Below are 6,030 nucleotides of genomic sequence, written 5' to 3'. Positions count from 1 at the left end.
TTATCCTGCCTATGTGTTGAGTCCTGGGATATGTATGCAGATGTGTGCCATGAAGCCTTTGAAAACTTCAGGATTAAAGATAGCTAATCTCCCAGAAGCATCAGTGGGAAGGAATATGGAAGGAATATAAGCACAACTATAGGTTCTCTTTTTTTATGTCATCTTTAAAAAGATGAAATCACACCATAACATCTGTATCAATAGGCAGTTAAGTTTATATAGTGTTATTTCGCATGGTTAAGTCTTCATTAAACACATTTCACTGTCCACAAAGATCTGTACTGAAAACAGAGGGCACAGTTTTATAGAGATCTATTTATTAGATTGGATTCTACAAAGCAACTTTATAACCTGAAGGTGGAACATTATATAATATTTTCCACAATATTCTGGAGGAAAGAAAACTTTGCAGATTATTTTGAAGGTGTAGGGACAACAACTTTTTTTTTCTGAATAAATAATAAGAATTGGGAAATTTCTTACAAAACAGTTTGTCACTAAAAAGCACCATCTGGCCCAATTTTGGTGAGAGGTTTTATGAGTTCATGCAGTTTTAATACATATATTAAGAGCAGGTGTTCAGATTCAGGATATATATTTTAGTACTTGCTCAAATAGGCAATGCTTCCTTGATTTGGGTACTTGCATGGAATGTGGAATAACCCCCACTGCTGCATAATTCAGGCCATAGGGGTGTATTCAAGTCCTCCTAATGTCTAAGGAAAATGTCATATTTTTAAGCAGGAACATGGATGGAAACATTAAATTAGTCTTACAAAAACTATTAGTGGAGAAAGCTAAAAGTGTGATGGACAACTCGGTTTCACATGAGAGTTACGTTCAGCATGCAGAGAAACTCGGCTTTAATGCATACAGCAAAAGTAAAGCAGTTCTCTCACTAAATAATGCTCTTGTTATGAATAAAGACAATAAAGCAGTTTCATTTCAGTCATCTACACATATGCTTTATCCTATAATTGCATCAAGTAGAAATAAAGCTTAAAGAGCAAACTTGAACTTTTTAAAATCTCCTGAAATATTTTAGAATAATGACAGCTCCTCATCTAATAAGTGAGCAGCATTGTATATGAGCTTCTGAGGATCAACTGAAATTTAAAAAAGGGTGATTTTTCTTATTTCGATGAACTAGCTGTAAAATTATTACTTTCTATATTTCAGTATTCATTAAGATTTTTCTGTAATTAAGATAAAACTTCTGTGACAAAAGAAGATAAGCTACCATACTGGTATTATATGATTATAGGAAACCTACCATACTTAGTTAATTAAAATTAAGAATTTCCAACAGATTTTTTAAAGCATTTCAATGCAAGATTACATCTCTTGCAAGAAAATCACAGTCCTCAAAATGTTTCTTTCACAGCCCTTTATTATGACGGATAATTCATTTTCATTTCTGCTAACACAAAATAAGAAAGCCAATCTCTTTTATAAATGGAAGACACAAACAATTAAAATCTAAAAAATATTTTTTCACTGTTTCCGTTGTAGCTTCCACTGGGTGCCAACTTAGAGATAACCAATATTGATGTAAAGCAAACTGCAGTTTTCCAGCCAAATAATTAAGAAAATTTACTATGACAATGCAAAGCCAAGGCAGTATTTTGTACTGTGATATGCACTCCAGATCTGAAAGATTCTTTCTCCATTAGAAAAGTTACTACCGTTATGCCAAGATAAATAAGAGCTCTGATAAATGTTTCAAAATGAGAGCCTCATTTGTCCCTTATCCAAATACTACAGAAGAGCAGAGTAAAAAAGTTTTGGGATAGACTTCTAGATCCGGTAAAAGAGACAACTGAAATATATTTAAGACTCCAAAACACTACAAAGGAATGATGGGGATACCTGTGTAACAGCACAGTTACGAATCAGCAAAGAAAGCAGGTGCTGTGAGATTATAACAAAAGACAACAGAAAACTTAGATTTAAAACCATAAAAGAGTAATCTTTGCTTTTGTAACCCAAAGGGATCTTTTGGGTTACAATGAAGCCTTTCCAGATGGAATTAAACAAAACCTTGGATATAAGACTTAAATGGAGCTATCACGATGCAAATAGCAGACTCTGTCCTTACAAAGAACATCTGTTGTGACGTTGTTTATGTTCCTACCAAAATGAAAAGGAGTATAGCTAATTCTCCATTGCAGTCTGACATGTTAGGAGGAGTATGAAGTTACTTCTTGGAGGTTTTGATACACTGTGAGCACACAAGGCTTTTCACTACCTCACAATTTTATCACCTGAAAAAAGACAAAAAATGGGTTTTGAGGCACAGAGAAACATTCTGTATTTGTTTGCATATAATTTGCCAGGGATTTATTTCTGCACTTTCCACTCCTTTATATTTTATTATATAAATTTTTATTGTTTCTTTCCTCCCTGTTACAAGGAGGAAACAGAGTGTCTATTCATGAGTCCCTTGCTGAGCAGCCTACTCGAAATGGAGAGCTTCCAGCCTGTGGGTTAGCAGTTTGCTCTCACTCTTCCAGAGATAACAACTAGACTGTGAGTTCCTGAGGAAATTAGAGATAGGTCATAAATTATAGGTTATTACTGCATTTTAATATTCCTCTTCTCTGCTGTCCTGCTCTAGGTTTTCAGAAGTAGTTGAGTTGAACTATTCAAATATATTCAAGGAGAGAGCACCAAGTGCTTGTTCTGCTGTTCCTGTGCTCCCCACATCCCACCCAGCCTGGGCAGGAGACAGGCCAGGGAAGAGGCAGAACAGCTCCATCCTCCCCCCTACAGTGCAATGGTTGCTCAGCGTGAGGGGGACAACAACCACACAAAATGTTCTTGATTTGCATTAAAACCACTTTATTACATGTCACCACTTTACACTGCTTACACTGCTTCATTTTAACAATGAAGTTCCAAATAGTAAAGCTAAAACTTTTATCTTAAAAGCCACATTATAAATTTAATTTTGAATAAGTCTGCCTTATTTTAAGATTACTTATGCCAAATAATTACTGGCTTTGTCACTATTTATGGTCTCTCTCCAGCAGCAGTGCTGCTCAACCCTTCATCCCATGTGGTTAGAGCTCTTTTTTTCTTTATATGCACACACACATGTGCTATTTCCCAGTAAAGGATAGCTCAGAGTTCAGCACTGAGCACAAAATGACAACTGTGAATTTATCCCATAGAATAATTTGGTTTTATTCCTTCATGTCGCGTAGACAAAAGTTAGTGCAAATACAAAGACCACCAAAAGCAAAGGAAGACCCAAGACGTGTGTAGTTTGGGAAGAAAGTTTGCTATAAATACATTTCAAAAGTAAGTATAGTTTGTCTAAGGGAAAAATAATACTAACAGTGCTTAAGAACAAAAAAGGATCTTATTTCTGGCTATAATCCTGTAATTTCTAGCTTCTACTATGTGTTTTTTTATGACGAAGACCATATTACATCACCTAATCATTACCCTGCCACTTCTTTACCGCCTCTTTAGCTTTTGGCTTTCAGAAAAAAAACTTTTGATACAGGCTGAGCGTATGTGATTTAGAAATTAATTACACTAATAAACATTTTATAGTGACAAAATTACAAGCAAAACCTTTCTTCTTCTACACAAACTAGAGAACAAACTTGTAGAAGAAACTTTACTATTAGCACAGCAGCCTGATTACAGAGGGCAATTACAAATTTTGAAGTGCACTAGGAAGACATGACCTGATTACAGCACAGTGATTAAGATACAGATATAGATTAAGATTAGAATGTACTGATATGACCAGCAGAATAAAATTAAAGTCACCTTTCTAACAGCTAGTGATTTACAAAAGATTTCATGCTTTGCAAAAGTGAGAGTCGAGCAAAGGTAATTCACATTTTACCTTTATTCTGAAACTTTTAGGTTCATACCATCTTGTCCATTTCCGTGGGAGCCAGGCAACTACAGACCTTTGAAGTATTGGCCTTGATGCCGATTCTGAAAGCACTTGCATATGTTTCAAAAGTGTGGTTCAATTTACACAATCCTGAGTTATTATTGTGAGTTATTTATCATGTAAAAATCAAGCACAAGGCAAATAGCTCCAGGAGTCAAAAGCTATGAAGCTTAATGTCAAATACTTGTCCCACTTTGAATTTTCCAGTCTCTGTAGGAATCATTTACAGATCTGATAATCACAGTGAATGGTCATTCTCAGACAGTGAGAAGTATAGTTAGAGCCAGACTCTTCTTTCTAGGGAGAGCAGTTCCTCTGCCATAATTAGAGGCACTGAAGCACCCTCCACAAAACACAGTCGTTTCTTTAATAAGTGACACTGAACACTATCCCAGCCTACAGCAGCTTTCTCAGTTTGAAACACAAAAGCAGTCAAGTCTCAAAAACTTCAAAGAAAGCTTTTCATTTTATTTTCTCCTTGATCCACTGATAGAGCAGTTCATTTTCTTGAATTTTGTAAAATGACTTTTTCACTTATCAGACCTGTGTAACAAATCGCTCTCTCAATCACCAGATGTTCCCGTTTGACTCATCCGCTTTTCCTTTGGCCTTTGGGTAGGAAGCTTCACTTCTGAAACATTTTCTAAATTCACTTTTGTGAACTCTTCTCCCTCAGTTACACTTTGTTCCATTTTAAAAAATAATTGCATTTCCTGCAACATAATGTGCTAGTTTCAGGTTTTTAAATTTCATCAGAACCCACATTTTCTTTCTTAGATAGAGCAATGTCTTTTCTTTAAAAAGCATCATTTTATAGCACACTATCAGCTATAACATGGTGCTTTTTAAGCAGCAAATGCTATAACGAAACCTTTTTCCAGAATTCTCAGTTTCATTCTACTTAGAACAGCTTTTTCACTAATAAGACATTTGTACTCTCATGTATATTGTTTTTCTTTCTGTCTTCAAAGATTTTCTTTTTCTAATTTCTGAACTTTGCTGCTGCAGTCTGTTCTAAGACAGTATCTCCTTTGAGGAAAACTCAAAGAAGACAGGACTGTCAATAATCCTAATCTTTTTCAATGTTAAAAAGGCTGGAAGACTCTAAAGTTCCATTCCTCCAGGCTCTTTCTGCCTCAAAGCAAATAGGCTCACTTTCACATAGGCATTCCCTGTGAGGAATGTGGTTATTCCTTTTCAAGATGTAGGAATAGACCCTGTAATATGAATTATATTTTGAACTGGATATTTACATTTCCAGGTATACCATCCAGTAATGTACAAACCAGAAAGTTGCAGAAGCTCAGAGCATAGCGCACTCACACACAATTATGCTCCAGAAAGAGCATACAATGGGCTACGTTACGAGCTTTGCTTACTGAGGCAACTGGAACAGAAACACTGTCATTTTACGTTAAAACTGAAATGCAGCTGGGTTGAGCCTGATCACCATTACTTACGTTTTATGTAGTCAAAATTACCATTTTTTCTGTATGATAGCAGATTTTAGCCTACTTCCTTAATTGCTAAGGTTAGGCATCAGCCTTCAAAATACAAATAAAACTGGGCAGATATATTTAAGAAAGATGGCGATCACTCCATAGAAAAAGGAAGGGGTAAAAAAACCAGCTTCTGAACAACAGAAAACACGTATAAAGTGTGTGGTCCCAAACAAACAAAGTCGGAGCTGTTTGATCAAGATTCCCCTGACCCTGAGTCAGAACCAATGTTTCACAAATATCTCTCCCCTGCTCCTATGATGCTGTTCCTCTGCCTGCTCATTTCCAGCTCCCGTGTTTCTCACAGGGGCTCCCTCAGCACTTGCTGTGCCATGACACTCTCTTCCAGCCAGTCATCCACATTTTCCTCTTTCCAAGGTTCACTCTTACCCCTCCACTTCCCACAGCCCGCACATCACACTGGCATCCCTTTCTCCTCATCTGCATCCTGTCACCTGAGCTCTGTGGTCTTGGGTTTCTTTCCTGACCCCCCCGGGATGCAGAGGCCAGAGGCCAAGGCCTAGTAGGGCACAGAGCCCTGAGGGAAGGGCGGTGGCTGGGACCAGTCTCACCTTCCTCCAGCTTTCATCAACCAGCCCTCCACAAAAGCAGCAA

Source organism: Eurypyga helias, unplaced genomic scaffold, assembly GCF_000690775.1.
Source record: "Eurypyga helias isolate BGI_N326 unplaced genomic scaffold, ASM69077v1 scaffold616, whole genome shotgun sequence".
In the NCBI taxonomy this organism is placed as follows: Eukaryota; Metazoa; Chordata; class Aves; order Eurypygiformes; family Eurypygidae; genus Eurypyga; species Eurypyga helias.
Note: the sequence above shows the minus strand (reverse complement) of the source record.